Below are 13725 nucleotides of genomic sequence, written 5' to 3' on the forward strand. Positions count from 1 at the left end.
CGGCGTTACACTAAGTAAAGATCTCAGTTGGTCTAAACACATTGATAACATCACATCGAAAGCAAATAACTCACTTAGATTAACCAAAAGAAATGTCAAAACAAACAACAGAAAAGTAAAAGAAACAGCTTACAACACATATGTCCGCCCACAGCTTGAATACTGTATGGCACCCTTGGCAAAATCCCTCAATACAAAATTGAACGGGTACAACAATCTGCAGCTCGATACGTATGTAACAACTATGGTCAAACAATCAGTGTCACCCAAATGCTTAAAGATCTCAACTGGCAATCCCTTGAACAATGCCGCATTAAAAATTCCCTTATTTTATTTTTTAAAATAAAGTACAGTCTTATAGCAGTTGACCATAACCAGCTCATACCTACAAGGAACCTGAACTACTTGATCCCACAATCTCATAAGCAATACCATGCTAACTCCTTTTTTCCAAGAACAATTCGTTCCTGGAATGGTCTCCCCCTACACATACAGTCCAGCCCCAGTTTGATTCTATTCACTGAGAGGCTGGCAACTGTAACCTTCTAATCTATATCTATGCTTTTATCTTAATAATTGTACGTAGTTCTTTTTAAGTTTGTACCTAATACGCTTGCTCATGTTTTAACAGTCTGTCCCAGACAAGCGCCTCCTAGTTATAATCAGAATTGATTGTTGGGCAGTACACAGTAGATGTAGATGTGGACCTTTGGAATCTATTTACTACCATACATGAGATCAACTTTAACAGACGACTGCCCTCGGCACTGCAGCTTAGGAAAACTCATAGACTTCTGCTAGTGACCCTAGCTGGCGACGTATTGCACTAAACCCAAGACCTACCAAATTTCCACGTGGTATCTGCTCAGAACAAGTGGCAAAAAAACATCGAGTTATGTGAATTATGGATCCACATTAAATGTGCCAATGTAACACCACCAACATAATTATATTTGGCTTGATAATTCAGTCAAATCATGGCACTGTAAAACCTGTATAAGCCATATGAATAAAACAACTGCAACGTCATGCATCCAGCCAACGACATCTGTTATAATCGAACCTTCATCATCAGTAAACTTTGAATCTATCAATGTTAACATACGACCTATTAGTACATTTGTAACAATTCCAGGTTACATGGAGGAATATTCTACTCTCGGTGAACCAACCAAACTAAATTTTATATAAAACTTGAACTGCAACAGATAATACTCCTAATTGCTTAAACCTCATAAACATTAATGACAGTTTTACATTCCAGCCGGGGGATTTGAGTTTTAATTCTATAACTTTCTGTACTTCTGAACAGTCCAGTTGTGAAGAATTAAACAACCTCTCTACTGAAGAAGAACTGTTGCATAGCTCCACTGCAACCAAAACATATCACCTATATGAACTTAGAAACCTGCATAAGTGTAATCTGAAGCGACCAATTATTACTCTTCTAAATATTAACAGTATCAAAAATCTATAAAATTTCATCAGAAAAATTTGTAGGAAGAATATCCAACAGGGAAAGCATGTTCTAAAGTCGCAGTCTCCCCAAACGTAAATCAACCAAGCTTGATGCTTCATACAATGATAACATCTATAATTTTAGTGGATATAAAATGGAAAGGAAAGATAGAAATAAACATGGCGATGGGCTCATGGCATATGTTAGAGATGACCTCTCCTTTAGATGAAGAAAAGAATTTGAATGCGAACATTTATGTACTATGAACTGTCTATGACTAAACGAAAATAGGAAATCTTCGCCAATTACCAAAATTTAATATTGCAACCACGATCAGGGACAATATTATAACCGTTCAACCTAAATATTTAAATTTTAGATCATGTAAAATCTTTGATCATCAAGTTTTTAACAGAAATCTATACCTCATGTACCTTTTCATGTGTCCCGCAGATGATATTTACTGGGCAAATGAAATTATGTTGAGCATGCTCCTGTCAAACAAACCGAAGTTAAGAAACACTCCCCACTTTTATGAATAAAGAATTTCGACTGGCTATTTATATTGAAAGAAAATCGAGAAATTCCTTTTTAAATGTAAATCAAATCAAAATTGGGAAAATTAAGAAAACAGAGAAATATAGTCACAAAACTTAAAAGAAATTTTATGCAGGTATATTTTTCTGAAAGATGTGGTGGTGGGGAGGGTCCCAGTTTTAAATCTAAACATTTCTGGTGAACTGTAAAGCCTTTTTTATCAAGTAAAATACTGCTAAAATGACGCTCAGATCATGCTAAACGAAAACGAGACACTATGTACAGACCAAAAAACTGTTTGCAATGTCCTGAATGATTTTTATGTCAATATAGCTCAAAATATAAGAATAAATAGTAATATTACAGTAGATAATAGACATCTTAGTGTACAAGCAATTTCTGTCAACAACCCAAATATTAATATTTTTGAATTTAAGCTGGTATCTGTCCAAAATGTGCATAAGCTTCTGCATGATGTGGATGGTAAGAAGCCAAGGTGTTGACAATCTACCACCAAAAATAATCAAATCTGGTGTTGAACCACTTGCAGAACCTATAAAATGTATAATAAATGAATGTTTTGAAAATAGAAAATTTCCAGAAGCACTAAAAATAGCTCAAATCATCCCTCTTTTTTTAAAAAAAGGTCCGTTTTAAAAATGAATTATAGGCCTGTAAGTATTCGCCCTACCTGGTCAAATCATTTTTAACAATCAATAAATCATCAACTTGTTGCTCACTTTCACAACATCTTTCACAACTTTCTTGCAGCATTTAGATCAAAATTTGGATGTCAAAAACCTTTTTACGATTAATTGAAGACTGGAATATTGCCTTGGACAGACGCGAGTATGTAGCAGCAATATTTATGGGTCTTTCCAAGGCTTTTGAATGTCTTACCCAAGACCTAATAGTCCTGAAACTCAAAGCCTTTGGGCTATCAGAAAGAGTGTATGCATGCACAACCATTCGACAGACAGAAAAGAAAGGGTCAAACTCGGGAAAATATACAAGGACTGGATGACTGTGTATAAAGGAGTCCATCTTGTTGTCCATCTTAGGTCCCCTCATTTTTAAGATTTTCATAAATGACATTTTCTATTTCATTGATAAAGAAACTGTCTATATATTGTGCTGATGATAATACTCTGTCTCATTGTGATTCAAACATAACTATTCTCCAATATGTACTGGAAAATGAAAGCGTAACTATGATAAACTGGTTTGACTATAACCTAATGCAGGCAAATCCCGATACATTTCAGACAATATGCGTAGGTAAAACAAGCATTTTTTGTTTACTTCTTTTACGATAAACAATACAGAAATTGCATGTGAGGAAAATGTTAAGCTTCTTGGTGTTAAAATTGACTCTTTATACAAATGTATTAAATTTTGACTTCCATGTGTCAAACGTCTACAAAAAGGCCAGGCAAATAAATATTCTTACTAAACTGTGCAAAGTTTTAAGCCAAAGCACTAGATTTTTTTTATTTATAAATGTTTTGTCCCCTTAAAATTACTGCCCACAGGCTTGGCATGTTTGTAGTAAACAAAAAAAAACCTGAAAAACTAGAAAAATTGCAACATAAAGCTCTGAAATTTGTCTTTCAAGATTATAACTCTTCATATGAAACACCTTTAAGTAAGACAAACAGGCCTACATTGCATATAAACAGATTTAAACAAATAGCTATTGAAGTATTTAAATGCATACAAAATATAACACCAAAATATGTACAGGGACTAATATCATTCTGTTAATTTGTCAAATTATTCTTGCAGGAACGTTAATACACTTGATGTATCAAGAATTAAAACAGAAACATATGGCAAGAAAAGCTTTAGGTTTGAGGCAACCCAGGTCTAGAATAATCTACTGAATGAGCTAAGAACAACAACAACAGATTGTAGCGAGTTCAGAAGACTTATACAGACCTGGAGTGGCTCCAGATGCAAATGCTCAATGTGCTTATAGTTGCTTAGTTAATGTTGTGCTGTGTTTTCTTTAGTTGCTTTCCATATCATTTTATGCTGCTTGTTTGCTGATCTTTTGCCTATATCATTGTGTTATGTTTATTTTTGTTTCCTATGCAAGTGCTTTTCTTCCTTATTTATTTTATTTTATTTTATGCTAACTCTTATTGTTCCCATCTTTTCACTGGTGTTATACGCCAGAAGTGGCTGTATCATGTTATAACACCGGTGTCAGTCCGTCCGTTAGCAATTTCGTGTCCGCTCCGTAACTCTTTAAAGAAACTTGGCACAAATGTTCACCACATCGAAACGACGTGCAGAGTGCATGTTTTGGATGGATTACTTCAAGGTCAAGGTCACACTTAGGGGTCAAAGGTCATACCTTCGGGCGTGTATTGCTCCGCATTGCAGTGCTCTTGTTTTGTCATGCTTATTACGTATGCAACTGATGTATCCTTCTTCATTTTTTTCATTTAATTTTTCTTACTCCTATAAATAACTGTAGTTGTAAGTGTTTTAGTTCAGCTTGATTTTCTTATGTTTGAATGAGATAAGCGTGCTACTCAGTTCACAATACATCTGGTTTGAGGTGATACCTTTATCAAGGCATTTTTAATCAGTACAGTGCATTTTTACTCTCTATAGATTGTTTGTTCGTATGTTAAAGGATAGTTTTGTTTTGTCGGAAAATAGCTTCTTTTAGCTAGTGTTAAACTGTTTGGTAAAACCAACGCCAAATAAAGATTATCTTATCTTATCTTACCAGTCTCTCTCAGACAGTCCGATGTATTAGCATAGTATCCAATTGCAAACTGAACCCTCTGTCAAATCAACAATAAAACTATAAACAAGATGGCCCTAGGTCGCTCACCTGAGAAACACACCATCACACACTATAACAGTGTAAACATGTTTGACCTAAAGATTTCATGGAAAAATATATTTTGACCAATTATCATTAAAATTGGAGCAAAAATATTGAGTATTAATAAGTATTTTCTTTGATTTGACCTAGTGACCTAGGTTTTGACCCCAGATGACCCATATTCGAACTTTACCTAGATCAAGGCTATCATTCTGACCAAATTTCATGAAGATCAATTGAAAAATACAGCCTCTATCGCATACACAAGGTTTTTCTTTGATTTGACCTAGTGACCTAGTTTTTGACCCCAGATGACCCATATACGAACTTCACCTAGATTTCATCAAGGCAACCATTCAGACAAAATTTCATGAAGATCAGTTGAAAATTTTTTGCCTCTGTCGCATACACAAGGCTTTTCTTTGATTTGACCTAGTGACCTGCTTTTTATCCCCCGCCGATGAAATCGGGAGGGGGGTATTGAAATGGCGTTGTCAGTCCGTCAGTCCGTCCGTCCGTCCGTCCGCAGCCATTTCTCAGTAACTACTTGGTAGAATTTCATGAAACTTGAAATAAACATGAACCAACATACTGCGATGATGCCCGTCAAGTTTTTTTTTTGATTGGTCAATTTCCCTCAGAGTTATTGCCCTTGATTTAATAAAAAATGTCCGTCTGCAGCTATTTCTCAGTAACTAACAGGTAGAATTTCATCAAATTTGAAGTAGACATGAACCAAGATACTGTGCTGATGCCCTTCAAGTTTTTTTTTTGATAGGTCAATTTCCGTCAGAGTTATTGCCCTTGATTTAATGAAAAATGTCCGTCTGCAGCCATTTCTCAGTAACTAGCAGGTAGAATTTCATCAAACTTGAAACAGACATGAACCAAGATACTGCGACGATGCCCTTCAAGGTTTTTTTCGATTGGTCAATTTTCTATATAGTTATTGCCCTTTAATTGTTTAAAAATCCACAGATCTGTACATAACAAACCAACCAATTGGAAGAATTTCATTAAACTTCTTTCATTCTTTTCCATGAACATTTATTATAAACATGTGATGTTGTGTACCTACACCTGGTCACCACCTTACCTTGGTCCCCCCCCCACCCCCCCCCCCCCCCCACCATTTTTTTTTTTTTTTCATTTTCATTTTCTATCAATATTTATAATCAACATGTAAACTGTTGTGTCCTCACCCCCCCCCCCCCCCCCCAGCCCCACCCAAACAAACCATTCATTTTCTTTTAATTTGATTTTGACTAATGAAATTATTTGCTTCTTGGTAACATTCTTAACTTTTTGCTGGATATACTTTTTTGCCGTTCCTCAACTCTGACCCTTTCGGTGGGGGATTCCAATTCATCGAATTTGCTTGTTGACCTTAGATATCCCATATTCAAATTTGACCTAGATTTCATCAAGCTAATCATTCTGGCTTAATTTCAGGAAGATCAATTGGAAAATATAGCCTCTATCGCATATACAAGCTTTTCCTTTGATTTGACCTAGTGACCTACTTTTTGACCCCAGATGACCCATATTCAAACTTGACCTAGATTTTATCAAGGCAATCATTCTGACCAAATTTCATGAAGACCAATTGAAAAATACAGCCACTATCGCATACACAAGGTTTTTCTTTGATTTGACCTAGTGACCTAGTTTTTGACCCCAGACTATCCATATTCGAACGTGACCTAGATTTCATCAAGGCAACCATTCAAACAAAATTTCATGAAGATCAGTTGAAATGTTTTTGCCTCTATCGCATACTCGAGGTTTTTCTTTGATTTGACCTAGTGACCTAGTTTTTGACCCGAGATGATCCATTTTTGAACTTGGTCTAGATTTCATCAAGGTTATCATTCTGACCAATATTTATGAAGATTAATTGAAAAATACAGCCTCTATCGCATACACAATGTTTTTTTTTGAATTGACCTAATGACCTAGTTTTTGACCCGAGATAACCCATTTTCGAACTCGACCTAGATTTCATCAAGGTTATCATTCTGACCAATATTTATGAAGATTAATTGAAAAATACAGCCTCTATCGCATACACAAGCTAAATGTTGACAGACAGACAGACAGACGACAGACGACGGACGCCGGACATCGAGCGATCAGAAAAACTCACCTGAGCATTAAAAAGCTATCTTGGCAACTTTTCCCGTAATGTACACTATATGAAATCTACCTGTCCGCTCCTAAAAGAACTAATTCAGACGTAGCAGCCATCCTGTGCGAAATCTTTAGGATTTCCCTTCAAACAGGTATCGTCCCACTTTACTGGAAACAAGCTACAATTACTCCAGTGTTTAAGAAAGGCCCTAAATCCAAACCAGCAATTACTGGCCAAATTTCACTCACCTGTATTGCTTCCAAACTCATGGAACACATCATTGTATCCAAGTTGATGAAAGTTTTTGATGAACAGCATTCTTAGTCCCCTCTAACATGGTTTTAGGTCAAAACGAAGCTGTGCGAAAAATAAGTCACAGGAACAATGCCTTTATGGTCGTCTCCACATCAAGCTTGTTCATCTGTGAAAGTTCTAAGTAAATCAGGCTAATAGTGTGGGGGGGGAGTTGGACACACACGATTTTAATTGTCAGAATAATTTGTATATTTGATATATTGCTAACGTAACAAATAAGCACAGATAGTGCTTGACTCCTTTTCCATTCTGTCATTCCTAAAATTACAGTCGAATTACAGTAAAAATATGATATGGGTCATTTATGGACGATTTGGTTTAAAAACGCGCCGCGCCATTAAATAACTGTATTCTTTTTTATTTCCATGATGTTAATTATAAATGATTTGCATGAAAACAATAGAGAAATACATGTGTCTAGTTGCAAATTGACAGGGACATAAGGCTAAGACAATGTGTTCAATGTCTAAATATGTTATAAAATTAATGTAGCATTATGTACAGTACTTGCGTAACTTGGTGTTTTAAAATCTGAGTTTAGACTACACTTTGCTTGTACAGTGTAGGATAGTTATTAGTTTGTGTTTTAAAAATATGCTGAAAAGAGATTATTTGAATAAATTTGCAGATGAAGTTGTGAAAACACATTAATTCAGGTAGGGCCTAAATTGTCCACATGTCATCTTGTAGAATAGCTGTATTATACCAGTAATATCAGAATGATTTGCACGAATTTCATATGGGCTGAAAAAATAGGTCACTAGGTTGTGGTGGGTATTTAAAGACCCATGGATGTACGGACAGCAGCAACGCTATCCACCCCCACCCCACCACCCACTAAATGTGAGGCATAAAGAGAGCTAAACTTTACGTGGCGTTTGTTGACTTTTAAACTGCCTTTAACTCTGTAAGCGTGACAAATCATGGCACAATTGAAGGAATGCTGGAGTGTCCGGAAATCTATTAAATGCAATACATAGTATATGCATATGACTGTAAAGGCTTATGTAAGAACAATTTCCGGTTCCTGAACTGATTATTTCACTCGTCCAATCGGACTAAAGCACTAATGTATGGCGTCACTAATTTCGTTCTCAATCTTTATCGATTTTGTTTTGTTTTTGGTGGGTTTATCGTCGCACCGTGTCTACACAATAATATCATATGGCGCCTTTCAAGCTTTGATGGTGGAGAAAGACACCAAGTGCCCCTACGTGCATTATTTCATCTCGAGCAGACACCATGGTAGAATTAAGCACCGATCTTCCATAAGCAAACTGGATGGCTTCGTCACATGAAGAATTCAACACCCTTAATGTGGCCCGATCCCATATCGGTGAAGGGCAAGTGTTTTGAAGTCAGCGGGTACGGAGACCCCAAATCTTTATCAACGAGTTAGCGGTACTGACTCAGCCGCATTGGGTCAGAGGATTTAAAATATTTCCTGCTGTCATTGAGATACTCATCTTAATGTTTGCTGACGACGTAGTACTGATCTCTGATACTATTTAAGGTCTGCAGTCACAACCGGATATGTTAAAACAATTCTTCACAGATTGTGGTCTACAGTTATGGTTTTTAAGCGAGGAGGTAGACTATCAAAGCACGAAAAAAGGTATTATGATGGGAAATTGTTATAGTGTGTATCTAGTTTTACATAGATAGACGTCGGGTTGACATCAGCATACAAAAGAACACAAATACACACGTCATTATGTTGAATGCCACTGTCTAATGATTTAAGATATAAAGCTAGGTCTATTGACTTACAATTTTAATAACATAGGAGACAGATTAATTATAACCCTGTCTTAATCCACAGTTAACATTGGATCACTCCTTTTGAAGGAATTATGTAGTCATGACGACACAGATGTGTAGAGCGATTTGATAGCCAAAAACAGTTTCACAGATATTCCTATTTCAATAACTTTATTCCAGAGTTTGTCAGTTTACCTCTATTAATAAAATATGCTTTACGAAAGTATATGAATGTTGTAAATGCTGTAAATGTTGATTTTTTGTTTCTTTCATGTTTCCAATATACTGTTATTTAAGGTATGACCCCATGTAACAGCTAGTATACCTCCTTTTGAAGAATACTCAAGTCCTACAATAAACCTACTTTGACTTAAATTTTTCAGGGGGCATAGGTTCAAGTCCCACTAGGACCAAATTCTTTCCCCTATATTCCTTTGATCTAGTAAGATTTTAGGGTTTTTTTTAACTTATTATTGATTTATTGTACAAAAGTGAAAAGTTTTCTTTTGATATGTGATTTCTTGCTGATCAAAGTGAATTAACCTCTGAAACAGAAGGTGGCAAATAGTAAAAATACTGAGTTACATCAGGTAAAAGTTCTCTTTTTTGCCATTACTCTTTAGATTACATATTATATAACATATTAAGAAACGCAGGTAGGTTTTACTTCTGCCCCAAGGTTATTTATGAATGAAGTGAGCAAAATTTAAAACAGTCCCACATGACTCGACCTTAATTTTTCAATTCTGTCCCATTAAATCCTTTTACTTGAGGCACCCTAGAAAAAATGATATTAACAGTTTTATATTGTGTTTTATAATTGTTTACCAATAATTTGACGATTCTTTTTATCAAAATTAACGGTAAAATAAATTCTCTGCAAACGTTTTGGACAGTGGCTATCACTTTGAAAGGTGTCTCTACTTGAACTTGAAGAAATATCATGAATTATACAAAATTTATAAAAACAAGAGGGGAATGGTGACCCTATATCGCTCACCTGTTAAACGTGGGCTTGCATTCATCAAGATAAACATTCTGACCTAGTTTCATGAAGATAGGGTCATAAATGTGGCCTCTACAGTGCTAACAAGCTTTTCATTGGATTTGACTGATGACCTAGTGTTTGACCCCACATGATCTAGTTTCTAACTTTGCCTAGGAATCATCAAGATAAACATTCTGACCAAGTTTCATGTAGATAGGGTCATAAATATGGCCTCTACAGTGTTAACAAGCTTTTCCTTTGATCTGAGTGGGTGACCTATATATATAGCTAGTATTTGATCCCACATGACGAAGTTTCGAACTTGGCCTAGCAATCATTCAAGCAAACATTCTGATTTTCATAAGGGCGTTATTTACATTCTTAATTTTACTTTTGTAAGACATTATAGTTTAATGTTAAATTGTGCTAATTGGTAATCTAAATAGCCACATTTAAAGTCGCCATATGACCTAAAATTGTGTCGGTGCGACGTTAAACCCAACAAAAAAAAAAACAAAAAACAAAATAACCACATTGGGTTTTCCTTTTAAACTGTGAGTTCCACGCCCCTATGCGTGGTACAATTTTGTCTGTGTGTTTCATTCATTGTTCCTCTTAATCCTTCCTCATCATTTAACTTGAAAGTATCATATAGAGCCCACATTCCTGATTAGACATTCATCAGAATAATGGTCTTGATAACATCTGAGCCAAGTTTGAAACTCAGTCTTTTCGGATGAACAACTGCGTAAGTCTGAATTTAAGAACAAAAACGACATTGTGTTTACAATACATTTCATTCCATATACCGAAATCTAGAGGTCAGTTTCGCATATGTGTCAAGATCAGTCAAAAAGTAGGTCACTAAATACAACAATAAAAATCCTGCTCACACTACAAAGGCAATTTATGATTGCCAACATTCATTAAACTCCATTAGACTGTCTGTTTGCCTATGGTCTACCACAAAGACATCATAAATTGCTATATCATCTCCTGTTCTATCAATACTACATACTCTGCTTTGTTTGGCGCGGAGTTTCCTTTTGCTGCATATTGCAGCTTTCGTACTTTTAATACATTGAAGCACACATGAACAATTACTAAAATACACATTAGGTGGGCCCGTTTTTACCCGGTGCATCGATTTCACCCGATTTATACTCTTTTCAGTCGGGCTAGATATACGCGCATTAAAGACTGCACTTCACGATCGAAACATTTACGTTTCTGTACAAGTTCCATTTTTTCGACCTTTATCTCTACGCATTACAAACATTCAACACCATTTCAGACAAGGCATCAGACCACCATGTTTTATCTGGTCTGTCTCTTTTATTTTCACTCTGTCTGGTGAATGGATTGACTGGAAATCAGATTCAAATATTATATACAATAAAATAGAGGCAATTTATAAAATAACTTGTGAACAAATGAACAGAAAACACGATGTAAATATAAAGAACGGACTTTTTTCTTTGGGGAGTGTGTGTGTGCGTGATGAGTGTGTGTTGTGTGTTGGTGGGGGGGGGGGGGGGGTAGATAGATAGATAGATAGAGAGAGAGAGAGGTGGGGGTTTACTGCGGAATGAACGACAGAATAGGACTGTCAAATTAATTATGAGCCGCTAATTTAATTCATGGATTTGCCGGTCATATTCTATCGTCCTAAAAACGTATTCCTTAAATGGTTGTTTCCATTGATTTCTTTTAGTATACTTGATTTAAATGTTTCTTTCAGAAATATGTGCGCGTAATTGTAATCGCCGTGTACATCTTATGAATGACAATTACCTAAGTGTCTGTCTGGAATTATTCCACACGCTATAGAGTCTGGAAAAGAATGAGATCTATCTCAATTTTAATTAATATACCTGCCAAAAGCGCCCACATTCTTATTATGAAAACATTCGCGGTTTGCATGACCTCTGTCTCCATCTTTCCCTAGAATTTATTCGAATTTTCGGTGTTCGCCTGTCAGGCCTCCTACATGTTCGGTACATGCCACTACTGTCTCTATAAACAATGTGTGATAATTGCAAAACAGCAGTATGTAAAATGTTAAACTGTAAGTAAGAAACTTATTCTCAGTTATCTAAAGGCAATTGACACAGACATATATAACGATGGTAAACAATATAAACATCTGATACGTTAAATAATTCAAAATAGGAAGTGTCTAGGGGTACGGATCCGTACCTCTAGAAGGTACGGATCCGTCTAGACAAGCCTGTTAGGGGTTTTATAGGGGTATGGACCTCCGTTTTTCTAGAGATTAAGGGTCATTTACATTTCAAATTTTGTTGAAAATGAAATAAAAATAACTCTTTATCATAATTCGCCTTGAACTTGGGTCTTAATTGTTTACAGATAACAACGTTCATCCTATTTGTTACATTTTCTTTCGGAACGTAAATAACCGAGGAACACCAAATAAATCACGAGGATTCGAACTGGCACAAAAAAAAAGATATAAAGATTAAACAAAATATTGTTAAATATGTTGGGAAAAACTATATTTAATTGATAATTAACCCTTAGTGTATTTATGTTTTTATGTTTTTATGTTTTTATCGTTCTGTGTCTGTACTAGTAGAGGATGAATTATGCGCCCTGTGTGGCTGCATTTGAACTATGTAAAGCGCCTTTGAACGTGAAATTGATCATGAAAAGGGCGCTATATAAATCTGGTATAATAATAATGTTTTTCACACATTTGGTAGCCGTTACGAGATACAGGGGACGTTTTCACAAACAGTTTCTTTTACTTAATGCGCTTAATGTAAGAAATAATAAGTTCCCAAACGTGATTTATCGTAGAATAACCCGAGATTTGAGTTCTTATGCGTAAGAATATATCCCGAAGGCCGTAGGCCTGAGTGATATATTGTTTCGCATAAGAACAAAAAAAACTCGGGTTATTCTACGATAAATCACACTTTGGAACTCATTATTTCGATTCTAACACGACATACAAGTATTAACAGTGCAAAGAAGTATAAAATACACAGAATGGCAACTGGCTGTAATCACGGCGTTATCTTAGTCAAAGAGCTATAAAATAAATAGATTGGCAACTTGAAAGGCATATAGAGCAAATCTCGCCAACCTCCCGTGACAAAAAAACGAGATCTCGTTACCGGAAGTGGCGCTTTCTCCACGCGCCATTTTGTATGCGAAAGCAATTATTCATCGGTAAAATAATTATCACCGTATGACCACGCTTCTTTCGATGGCAAAAAAACCCCTGTACTTCGTGTCTTAAGACCATTTCTCATTAAACTAATTTTGTTTTAGAAGCTAACATGTATTTTAAATGTAGTTTTAAAGGTACAAATTGTAACTGCATGCTCGCCGATGTTTGTTTTTAGTAAGATAACGCCGAATCACGCTCTGACACGAGCTCACGCGAGATTACAGCCAGTTGCCATTCTGTGTATTTTATACTTCTTTGTCTTAGTGAAGAGAGCATGGAGTTGCAATTTGTACCTTTAAAACTACATACAAAATACATGTTAGCTTCTAAAACAACATTTGTTTAATATGAAATAGTCTTAAGCACAAAATACACGTTTCTTACTTTCAAAAAAGCGTGGTCATACGGTGATACTTAATAATTGACAGTGTCATATCTTTCGCATACAAAATGGCGCGTGGAGAACTTCCGGTAACGAGATCTCGTTTGCAGCCGC

The sequence above is a fragment of the Mercenaria mercenaria genome, chromosome 15, assembly GCF_021730395.1.
Source record: "Mercenaria mercenaria strain notata chromosome 15, MADL_Memer_1, whole genome shotgun sequence".
NCBI lineage: Eukaryota > Metazoa > Mollusca > Bivalvia > Venerida > Veneridae > Mercenaria > Mercenaria mercenaria.